This window comes from Vipera ursinii, assembly GCF_947247035.1.
Source record: "Vipera ursinii genome assembly, chromosome: 1".
Classification (NCBI taxonomy): Eukaryota; Metazoa; Chordata; class Lepidosauria; order Squamata; family Viperidae; genus Vipera; species Vipera ursinii.
The window spans coordinates 232466831-232479917 of NC_139512.1; positions in this window are offsets into that span (position 1 = coordinate 232466831).

The following is a 13087-nucleotide window of genomic DNA, read 5'->3' on the forward strand; positions in this document are numbered from 1 at the left end:
GTGCATTGCTTTCTCTCCATCTGTTTCCAGCAACTTAAACAAACCCTGAGAAGATTGCTTTTCTGTTTTGATCATTTGGTGACACCTTTCTCCATATTTGAAAGGAGAATCCCAGTGAGATAGTAACAGGCGAGGATGCGGGTTGGTGAGTGGTGTCTGATTTTAAATTCTTTACCATAAACTTTGAGGTTAGAGTTTTCAATTGAAGCAATCGGCTCTAGCATTAGTGTTGATTTGCCATTAATAAGGTAAATTATTGCAGAATTGATGACAGTGGTGTGCCATTAACAAACAATGCAAAACATATTTAAATTTCTTATTTTATAAGGGCAAAGAAATGTTTTAGTCTCTTCTACTCAGCCTATTGTTCTATCTTACTATGTTTGTATAATATAATCCTATTGTTTAAAAAGTTTAAACCAGTTAATGGAAGATTGTATTTAAGTTATATTAGACAATTAACTTCATAGAGCTTTTTTGTTTCTTTTTATATTAATAGTAATTCATCCATTCTGTTGAATGTATAGGATTCTTATAAGGCTGGCGTGCAAAGTTATGTTGTAGCAAATAACCAGTTCCCAACCTTTTTGGCACCAGGGACTGGTTTTGGAAGAAAAATTGTTTTCCATGGATCAAGGGGTAGATGGTTTTATGTGCAACCTAGACTCTGTGCATGTGTAGATGAAGCTTTGCTCAGTCGCCAGTCAATTGTGTGTCCCAGTTACTTACCAGATACAGCCTGATACTGGTCTATCGTCCATGAGTTGGGGACCCCTGTTTTAGTGCAGGTGTCAATGCTGTGACAATGGATGTCTACGCTCTGACAACTGAGATCCAGCAGCCATTTTATCTTTGCTTCTAATGTGCCTTTTCTGTTGTTTTAGTGTTTAGATGTAGAAGTGGAGATGTGGTAAATGCTTGAGGGTTTAGCTAGCCATAACAAATGCAGCAGCGTGGGAACTCAAGGACGTTGGTGATAAGGTCTTGGCGGGCTGAAGAGCCAGAGAGAAAAGGCCGGGTTTTATGCTAATTGGGTAATATTCCAAGCATCAGCTGAAGACGTGGAATCTCTAATAATGTTCCACCCATAAATTTAAGTTTTTAAAAATGTTAAACTATCCGCAAATACTTTGATTAACCAAAAATTGCACTTAGAGCATACGGGACTCCCCCAGAGAATGTATTCAATAGTATGAACATCAGATTTTCTATGTTGGAGATATAAAAATATTGAGAGTTCAATGACCCATATCATATGTTTACATAACAATTTGCTATCTTTTGGGGACAAAGGAGATTTATGACAAAATCTGTAGTGTTAAATATGTTAATGTGATGCTGAATTATATTATAACAATTAATGAGTGGAATGACTTGCCTCCAAAAATTGTGGGTGCTCAAGCACTGGGCGTTTTAAAGAAGAGATTGGACAACCATTTGTCTGAAATGGTATGGAGTTTACTGCCTGAACAGGGGTTTGGACTAGAAGACTTATAAGGTCCCTTCCAGCTCTGTTATTCTGTTATATACCAAAGCTTTGGAATATGACTGCTTATGAGAATTATGGTTATACTGAGCATGAGATGTGACTAAAGAAGCATATTGTAATATTAGAAAAGTCATACCATTCCAGATGTTAAGGTATGACTTTCAGAAATGTGTAGTCTATTTCTACTAACCCAAGGATGCAGCAATATGCATTACTATGACAGAGATTATGTGATATTTTACAGTAATATTTTGTACTAATTATATTGATATGCTATATTTTTAATACCGTAATCCAGTGTCTGTTCATTAGCATTTTGTGTGTGTATGTATGTTTAGGGTTGGTTTTTTTCCATCCCTTCTTTCTATTATTTCTTTTTCTTTAAGTTTAAAGATGGCTAGTTAATTATGGATGGTTTTTTTTAGAATATTAAAAATTAAAAAGGGGCAAAATTAATCAATAAATTTCCTGAGGATTTGGCTCACCTTTAGCATAGGAAGTTATAGCAATTTATTTATTTTTAAAGAAGTTTTGTTTTGTTTTGCTGATGGCCACCTGGCCACCATTTTGCTTCTTTTCCAATCCCTGGTTCTAGTATAATAGCAGACAACTGAAAAGAGAAAACAAAGGACAGCTGTTATCACAGAGTCCTCAACTTTGGGGCATCAGGGACCGGTTCAGTGGGGAGAGGTTTTTCTGTGGACCAGAGGGGGCATGGTTTCATGTGCTGGCTGCATCCCGCAGATGGGGCTTTGGTGGTTTTTGAGGCCTGGTTGCTGGCCAGGGGTTGGGGACCCCTGAGTTATCAGACATGGTTATGATGGGGGATGTCCACGTAAACATCTGCAAAATTACCTTCATTTCTTGGGAGATGTGGATTGAGAAGGGAGGGAGGGAAGGAGGGAGGAAGGAAGGAAGAAAAAGAAAGAAAGAAAGAAAGAAAGAAAGAAAGAAAGAAAGAAAGAAAGAAAGAAAGAAAGAAAGAAAGAAAGAAAGAAAGGAATCTCAGAAGTTTTCTCAGAAAAATACCTTCTGAGAAATTTTAGTTTTAATAACATTTTAAGATCTTTTCTGCCAAAAATTTTTATAAACTTCACCAGAGTTCAGAGTGGTAGGTAAAGAACCAATTCTTTAAACTACTATCTAAGAAAGGGCTTCTACACAGCATTTTCATCTATGAATGAGAACTGATTTTAAGCCACTTAGAAATGTATAATTTGCAATTTATTTATTTTTTTAAGTTGAGACTGAGACTACTGGAAGACATTGCTGAGAGTACTAAATTAAATGTTTAAGATACCAATTATGCCAGATGGTATTAAATAATTGATACTTTTTTTTCTTGCTCCCAATGAAGTACAGTAGTGTAAAGCAGGAGAAGATAGCTGACTCTTTATATTAAATAAAGCTCTATAAGGACTGCTAGCTCTTGTTACATTGTTTGACATTTAGTTTGAGACTGATAGACTCAAAATAATGCCTGTGTTTAAAGTATATTAACAAGTTTCTATAAAAGCTGGGCAACCAGATTGCAATGCTGGAGGGCTTTTTACTCTATGCAACAATCTGTTTGTCTCTTGACACTAAAAAGACACAAATTCAATGTTTTTGAGCACTGCATTCTGTCATGGAATAAATACTTTGTGTTGGACCAGAAAAAAAAAAGCATTGGCCACTGAGCATCATTACATATCTCAGGGGAAGTAAAACTGTTGGTACTGAGCAATTTTGGCTAAAAAAACTTTGAAGCCTTAAAGTGGTAAGGCTTTTCTTGGATTGTGTTTTGCAAGCCCAAGATATATATATATATACATAAATATAAATATTCTTCTACTTAACATCCTCTGTTTTTCCTAGACACATGAAGTTTGAAACATGAAAAGTAGTGAATAAATGTAAAAAGTGGAATACAATTGTTTGTACAGTTTAGAGTTCATTTAGCTGACATTGATTCTGTATGCAATAGATGAAAAGTGCAACCAATTAGATAATTCTAATGGATTACATTCCAGAGTTCGGAAGGAGCTGGCAGATGTGGTCTCAGAACCATTAAATCATATCTTTCAGACATCCTGGAGCACTGGAGAGCTACCAGAAGATTGGAAAAGAATTGATGTGGTTCCCAATTTCAAAAAAGGAAAAAAAATAACAGATCCAGGAAGCTACAGATCAATCAGCCCTGCTCCCTTTCACCTGATAAAGAATACTAAAAAATCCAACTCCACAGAGAAGCATATAATATACTTTCAGGACCTTAGTTTCATTAAAAACAGTTCTGATTAGAGGTCTTCATCCCAGTTCTGGAGACACTGAGACAAACTCAAGAAATTTTTGCACTGGGACGGTCCTTGTGTGGAGAGCGGGGGAAGGAAGAAACTTGGCCACTGGCAGGTAACAAGTCAGTTTTTTATTCTGTTGATCAAAGTCTCTGGGAGCAAAATTATGTTCCAACAGTATGAAAGAATGGAGAAGTCTTTGTAGTTTATTTGAGGGACATAAATGTTATTATAAAACTTAATTACCGGTAGAGTTCCATATTTCATATTTTTCAGATGTCAGAGTAAATTTATGTATGTACGTGTGTGTGAATAGGTATGTGGGTTGAAATGAGAAAGAGAAGAGAGTTACTTCAATAAAGTGGGCTTGTGAAAGAGGAATGAGTGTTGGGGGAGAAGCTATAACTACATTTCTTTAAGGCACTTTTTTTGTATCTCATGCAATTCAAACAGTGCAGAATTATCAGAAAATTATTCTTTTACATTTTCCCATCCTTGACTTAGACTATTAAAAAGCATTTGGCAAATCATTCTAAACAAGAGTTTTTAGAAAAGGTTTTACCGTTTAGTAGGAAAGAAAAGAAAGAAAGAAAGAAAGAAAGAAAGAAAGAAAGAAGGAAGGAAGGAAGGAAGGAAGGAAGGAAGGAAGGAAGAAAGAAAGAAAGAAAGAAAGAAAGAAAGAAAGAAAGAAAGAAAGAAAGAAAAAAAGAAAGAAAGAGAAGGAGGAGGAGGTAGGGAAGGGAAGGAAAAGAAAGAAAGAAGAAATTGAGGAAAGGTGATGTATGTGAGCTATCAACTTCTCTTCTTGTCATTTAACTTTTCTATGACAGTTTGAGTCACAGTCTTAGTATAGCCACATTAGATTATCCCTATAATATTGTCTACATTTGGATGACCCTGGAAAATTTTGGAAACTTAAATTAATTGTGGTTGATTTGTAATCAAGACAAATTTGAAGTTTTGAAACTAATCTTTTACCCTAAACATTTCAGGATCAGAAACATGCCTCCTTTGCTTTCAGAAGTGAGAATGGTGTCCATGGAAGAGGGGTCTTTTCTATGCAGAATTTACAAGGATTATTTGCTCAAAAGTACATCAAAGTGGAACATTCCTTATAGCATATCGGTCAATGCTACCAACTTCTGTTCATCAAAATAGCTATCTGATTGACTTCACTTAGTAACAATGACCCCTGCAAGTTTATGCAATGTACACACAGAAGCCACTTATTACAGGCTGAATCAGCTGATTGTGGCTGATAAACCATGCCTCAATTATTTCTTGTGACATGCCCACTTCTGAATCATAACTTATTCTTATGGACCATTTTATCTCAGTTCTTCTGAACCTCCTTTCATGAACTGGTGTCCCCATGATGTCCAACTTTATGGTTGTATGTCATGTCCCCCCCCCTTTTTAAAACAAAACAAAGCAAAAGCAGTCTTGTGAGTTATATTGAGGCTTTTTAAGATCATTTGTCTGATATTCGGCAAGCAAGCCAGCAAGGTACTAATAGTTTAGACTAGACTAGACTAGACTAGACTAGACTAGACTAGACTAGACTAGACTAGACTAGACTAGACTAGACTGGAATGGAATGGACTGGAATGGAATGGAATGGAATGGAAGCTGGAAGGGATCTTGGAGGTCTTCTAGTCCAGCCTCCTGCTCAAGCAGGATGACCTATACCATCTCAGACAAATGACTGTTTAGTCTCTTCTTAAAAATCTCCAGTGATGGACCACCCACAGTTTCTGAAGGCAAGCTGTTCCACTGGTTAATTGTCCTCACTATTAGGAAGTTTCCAGGTTGCTTCTCTCTTTGGTCAGTTTCCAACTATTGTTTCTTGTCCTGCCCTCTTATGCTTTGGATAATAGTTTGACCCCCTCTTCTTTGTGGTGGCCCCTCAAATACTGGAATAGTGCTATTATGTCACCCCCTATTTCTTCTTTTCTTTAGACTAGCCAAACCCAAGTCCTGCAGCCATTCTTCACTTGAAGCTATTAAATGGCTTATGACATAAGAAATGCTAGTAAAGCAATACTACTTTTTCAAAGAAAAAAAATCACAATGCATCACATGTGAAACTTTTTTTAAAAAGTTTTCACTGTTTAATATACAAATGTCAATATTTGAGAATCTTCTCCCTTCTCACCCCCACCCCCCACCCCCTTTTCAAATTCTCATTCAGAACATTGCATTGAAATTAAGTAATGGCATCAACAAATATAGCCAAGAAAGCATACTAATGGCAGTTCAGATTGGCAGGAGGCTTCAATAACCCCAGCCAAAAAAGGTTCTTTGTAGTGGATGGAAATTATATTCTGAGCATCTCGTCTGGGCATAGATTGTCATAGAAGGAGCTGGCTCCGTTCATTTCACCAAGGAAAGATCATTTTACCTGAAGGAACTCAGCACTGACAATGTTAGCAATTTTTTTTCCTACTTAACTTAAAATATATCATCTGGAACATAATTAAGCATATTGTTAAAAAATGATGGAGGAATGACACACACAATATGCTCCTAAAAATAGAAAGTGCCTTCTACCAAGGACAAATCATTGATCCATCTAACTCAGCACAGTCTACATTGATTGACAGTAGTGCCCCATCTTTGCCTGGAGATACTGACAATTTCAGCATGCAAAGGAAGTACAAAGCCATTATTTTGAGAAGCTTTAGCATGCAATCACATTTATTTGAATGTCTCCCTTTCTCTTCCTTTTGCTGTGTTCCTTCCCCTTCTGTTTCTTGGACACAGCTTTTATTTCTGCAAAGGGCCATTTAGACTAATTACGCTGTACAAATAAAACAATGATGGAGGTGGGCTTGCAGAAGATGAGCCAGAAACCAGAAGCTTTAGATGAAGCTGGGAATCATGACTGAGCTAAAGGATCAGAGGGCAGCCAAAGGATCCAGGAGGAGCTCAGAAAAATGTTATCCAAAGAGACGGATTTAATGATCAACTTCAATGAACAGGGATTAGTTTAGGCTCTGAGAGTATTAAGTTGCCTAGGGTTAATATTTAACATCTGAGTCCATGTGCAAAAATCAAAAATATCATAATTCAAGCTTCAGCACCTTATGATAAACAACATTTGCCAACAAGCCTGCATCAGTTGCACCAGCTGCCTGCAATTAGTGCAGGTTCGCATCCCACCAGGCTCAAGGTTGACTCAGCCTTCCATCCTTCCGAGGTAGGTAAAATGAGGACCCAGATTGTTGGGGGCAGTTAAGCTGACTTTGTAATAATGCCGCTTGGGGGTGTGTGTAAAAGCCCTAATAAGCAGGCATATACATAGAATGAAGGCTACTGCTAAGCTTGTAAGCCGCCCTGAGTCTTCGGAGAAGGGCGGGATATAAATGGAATTAAAATAAAAATAAATAAAAATAAAAAATCATGTATGCACGGAATCTTTTCTTTACCACTGACACAAGGAATGGGAGAAACTATCATTCTAGGGTTGAGTGCCCTCTGAGTTCCTGGCTTCCAGAGCTTTCTTTAACCACAATAACTAGAGTTGTCCTGAAAAGATAGCACCATTTTTCAGAACAATTCTATGTGACAGTTGTAAGCTATTTGTCTCTTGTCTGACACAAGCTGGAAGCGAAGTCATCTTTTTTAAAAAGAAAAAGAAATGCTGCCTAAATTTTAAGTGTTGTCCAGGAATGTCTGAATGGTAGTTACCACATTGTTGTTTGGTGGATTGACCTGTTTTCCCCTCTTCCCTCATTTATGTTGGGGATAGAAGCACCAATTCTTTTCCTTTCTTGGTGTGTGGTCTTTGGGGACATGTGCTTTTTTATGTGAGCAAATAATAGACAGTAGACAGAGAACATTACAGTTGGAAGGGACTTTGCAGACCATCTATTCCAGTTCTAGGTGCACTGCTGTTCTTTGCTGTCTATAAGCATCTACCTATAGATTTCTAGGGAGGGGGCAAAACCCCTAGTCTAATTATTACAGTACATATGAATCAGAAAACTATGATGATCAGAGGAAAACAACCATTTCTTCCTTAAGCGCTCCTTGAACACAAAAATAGTTGCACAGAACTTCAAAAATGTGAGTAAGATCAATTACGGATTCGCAGATCAGTTATGCACATTAATGTAATTGTGATTATTGTGCCTATAGTTAGTCCATATAGACAGCCCTTGTGGTAGGCCAGTTAAGGAAACACATGCAGATAGTCCTCAACTTTTGACCACAATTAACCCCAAAATTTCTGTTGCTAAGTAACACAATTATTAACTGAACGTTGTCCCCTTTTGGGACCTGTCTTGCCACAGTTGTTAAGTGAATCACTGCAGTTGTTAAGTTGGTTGTTAAGTTGGTTGTTAAGTAAACCTAGCTTTCCCAATGACTATGCTTGTCAGAAGGTCACCAAAGGTGATGACAAGCCACCAGGACACTGCAATCATCATAAATACAAGTCAGTTGCCAAGCATCTGTCTCTTGATCATGTGACCATGCAACAGTCATAAGTGTGAAACATGGTCATAAGTCACTTTTTCCAGTGCCATTGCAACTTCAAATGGTCACTAAATGAACTGTTGTGAATGAACGACTATCTGTACTGCAAGGATTCCAGGAATTGCTGTTTTATTGTTATAAAGCATGGTAATTGAATCTTAAATGCCTGCCAAAATATCCTTTTTTCTCTCCTTGTACCAAAAATAATCAAAATAGAGGATTTTTTTAAAAGTTTCTTTTTCATGGTTTCTGATTTTCCCGGGATAGAGTTGTCATTTTTTCCTAAACGACTCATCCAGTCCAAGGTTATTTCTATGTTCCTTCACAATGGTTCATGTTAACCAAGAGATGGGCTATGCAATCCTCTCCCCAAAAGCATTTCTCCAACAAAAGGACCCAAATGCTATTTCTGAGAACAGATGGAGGGAATGAGAAGGAAGGAGGAAATCCTTGTCTTTTGGTGTTTAGAGTTCTCATATTTTAGAGTTCCCTATTTTTGTGTTTTGCTCTTTGAATCTAATAACACAAGGAGTGACTGCATAAGAATGGTGGTGACTCAACTCTGAGGAAGCAGCGAGGAGACAGCAAATAAACTTAAGCCATCTCGACTGCTCTACAACTGCTGGAATACGACATTACTTACGACTCTGGCTCATCCATAAAGATTTAGTTATCTCCACACACAGGGCTAGAGTGGGTACTATTCTAGTAATCCCATTATGAAGCCAAGGTGCGAGGGGATGATCCTTTTTTGCATAGCTCATTTACAGCAATAAAGCTCTTTTAGGCCTTTCCAGCATTGCATGGCAGCTGGCAAAGGACGTGGGGAATTTCATTATTCATATACCTCTCACACTGATGAGCTGAGAATTATTAATTTCAATCAAAGCCTAGCATGAACGAGAGCAAGCTGAAGCAGCCTTCTTTGAAAAGAATCTTACTATGATCTTTCTCATGGTTCCTCTTGGGGCAAAGCTGTATCTTTTTACTATCCCTGCTAAAATCCCATTAATGCCCTAATTTATCCAGAGATCCATACACATGCTGTTCATAGCTGGCATCTATTCTTCAAGGAACAGCCAACCGGTGTCTATATATTTTTGCAGACATGTCTTTAATTCTTCCATTGACAAGAATGAGAAAACCCTTGTCAGTGCAATTAAGGGAGAGGGGGAAAAATGATTGTAACAGGCAGTTGTGGGATTATTTCATGGGGCTGTGGGAAAAAATATGTAGCAATTTGGGTCTTGACTGTTGTGGAATGGACATAAAAGAAAACAATGCAAGGGTTTATGGAACACAAGAGTGAGTATCACCTGACCTCACCAGAGACCACTAAGAATAGAATATTCTTTATTGGCCAAGTGTGATTGGACACATGGGGAATTTGTCTCTGGTGCATAAGCTCTTGGTGTACATACAAGCAAGAAAGTGATAAATCATAAATCATAAGAAACAACCAACAAAGTGATATAACATAGGAGTAGATAATAGGAAAGATGAGAAGGATAATAGTAGTGCAATCCTACTACATGGCTAGATATCCTTAGGCATAAGTCAGTGCTGTGGGAATTAGGTGTTTAGCAGAATGTAATGTAGTGGAATGTCCATATATAGATATACCATACTGAATTCTTTTGTGTGTAGCCCGTGCATAGAATGGTACATTGCACAGAATGTTTTGGATATTAGGAGAAAGATAAGCAATAAAAACACACTTTTCAGAAAGAGATAAGGAGATTTTACAGATTTTTGTTAAGGGCTTCTGCTGCCACAACACTTTCTACTATGTGTTGTCAAAGGGATAGGGTAGCAGCCCTTGAGAACAGCAACAGCTGTGGGCAACAGGATTTTGCTAAGGATTACTCTCTGTGGTCCGGGATATCTGAGGGAACACCTGCTGCCAGCATCAAGCTCCCTTCGTCCAGTGCGCTCCCACAGGGAGGGTCTTCTCAGGGTGCCGCCGGTTAAAGATTGCCGGCGGGTAACACCCAGGGGGAGGGCCTTCTCAGTGGGCGCGCCTGCCCTTTGGAACCAGCTGCCCGCGGAGCTTAGGACTGCCCCTGACCTCCGTTCATTCCGCCGGGACCTAAAGACCTGGCTCTTCGACCTCTCTGGCCCAGGCTGAGAATTTTTTTAACTTTAACTGGGTTTTTATTTTTTCTCAGGGAATGATGTAATCTTTTTAATTGTTTTTAGCTTTTGTATTGATTTTCTTTTAAATATCCTGTAAACTGCCCTGAGTCCTTCGGGAAAAGGCGGTATATAAATCTAAATAAATAAATAAATAAATATATTCTTCAGAAGAGGGTGAAAAGTTTTAATGGGTGTTTACAAAATCTTCCAGAGCTAGCATGGCATCAGTTGAGCTAAGATTTTGAGCTTCTCAAGGATCAGATAAGAGAGTGTAAAGAAATTAATACGAATCAATTTCTCAGAAGATAAAGTAAGGCTTTCCCCTTCCTTCCTTCCTTCCTTCCTTCCTTCCTTCCTTCCTTCCTTCCTTCCTTCCTTCCTTCCTTCCTTCCTTCCTTCCCAGAGGAATGATATACCAGCCATGGTTTTGTTTTATCCTGAAGGGGAATGGGAAATTTTTAAAAAAGAAGAAAGAATCAGGGATTTGTGCATTCTTTCTTTTAAATAAAATGTTCCCCAGTTTTTTCTTAGCTGAACATAGGCAAGAACAATCAGCAAGAATGCAATAAAATAGTTTTAAAAAGTATAACATGATATTAAAAAAAAGAAAAAAAGAAAAAGAAACAGTGAGACAAATAATAAGCAGGATTTTTAAAATGAAGTAAAAAGAGTTTTATGCTTCTTAATTTTACTGACTGCTTTACTATTAATGTTGTTTTATTCAGGATATTTAGGCCTCTGTGTGTATGTCAAAAAAAGGGCAATATGATGGCCATGACCATACCCTTGAAGCTGAAAAAGTGAAGGGTTTTGTTTGCTCAGTCACTGTTGTCGTCTTTTGGCCCAAATCTAGACACTTCTTTTTTTTATTGAAAAGTTTTACAATACATTTTATCTTTAACAATCCCTCCCCCCTCCCTCCACCCAACCCTTCCTAGCCCTCCCTAACCCTCCCCCTTCCCCCCTCCCCCCTCCCCGACTTCCCAGAGCTAAATACAAGGTATAAAAGCAAAAAACAATCATAAACAACCATATGCTAACAACAATAAACTATTAAGTCTATCGCACTCTAGCTCATATGAAATGACTACAAGCAATACTAATATCACATAAAAAAAGAAAAAAAAACTTATTCAAATGCTAAGTGAAACTTTTTGGTCCCATATTTGTTCTGGATATAATAGTCCACTTTTTCCACTCCATAATATAACGTTGTTGCGAATGGTCTTTCAAATAAGCCAAAATCTTTGCCATTTCCGCCAGGTCAGAAACTTTTAGAGTCCATTCTTCTATAGTCGGCAGTTCCTCCTTCTTCCAATATTGACCTACTAAAAGTCTTGCTGCTGTAATTAAGTTCAACATCAACCTGGTGTCCACAACAGTAGTATCTGTAATTATGCCCAATAAGAACAATTGCGGACAAAACTTTATCCTTTGCTTAAATATCTTCTGCATATTCCACCAGATTTTAATCCAAAAAGCTTTAACCTTTTTACAGGTCCACCATATATGAAAATATGTTGCATCTTCGCCACCACATCTCCAACATTTAGGTTGGTAGTTCGGATACATACTTGCAAGCTTTTTAGGATCTAAATGCCACCTATGAAACATTTTGTAAAAGTTCTCTCTTAAGTTTTGAACTGGTGTAAATTTTACGTTCCTCACCCAGATCTTTTCCCAAGTGTCCATTGTGATAACTTCTTGAATATTCTGAGCCCACTTTATCATACAATCTTTAACAAGTTCTGTTTCTGAGTCAATTTCTATCAATGCAAGATATATCCGTTTGATATGTGCTGGACCCTGATTTCTAATTTGCTTTACCAAATTTTCATCAGTCATTGAGAAACCAATTTTCTATTATTCTTTCCACCTGGCTCGTAATTGACCATATTGAAACCAAGTTTGAACAATCTTCTCATCTCGTAAAAGATTATACGGCTTCAAACACCATACGTTCTTCTCCAAACTTAAGATCTCCTTGTATGTAGTCACATCATGTTTGAAGCCAACATTTATGTTTTCTATTGCATGTTTCGGAATTGCCCACAAAGGTATCTTGTAGTTTAGCTTATGTCTATACTTTTTCCAAACTCTCAGCAATGCCTGTCTTAAAATATGCACTTTAAACACATTATCTACCTTCTTATCTACCTTCTTATCATATGCATGCCAGCCAAATAATAAGTCGTGGCCCTCAAGATTTAATAATCTCCCTTGTGTTAAATTAAAACAATCACTTATCGCTGACAACGCAGCAGCTTCATAATATAATTTCAAGTTGGGCATTTTAAGACCACCTCTTTCGCGCGTATCCTGCATAATCTTAAGTTTAACTCGTGGCCTTTTCCCTGCCCATACAAATTTATTGATACCCCGTTGCCATTCCTCCAAATTTAAATCTTTTTTAAGAATAGGTATCATTTGAAATAAAAATAGAAATTTAGGCAAAACATTCATTTTCACTGCTGCAATTTTTCCCAATAAAGACAATTGCAATTTTTCCCAACTCTCCAATTCTTTTTGAATTTTTCCCCATAGCTTTTCATAATTATTTTTATATAGCTTTGTATTTGAGGGTGACAAATACACCCCCAAATATTTAACCCTTTTAACAATCTCAAATCCAGTTAACCCTTCTAAAAGGGCCTTTTGCGATACTGTCATATTTTTGGCTAATATTTTAGTTTTTTGTACATTAACC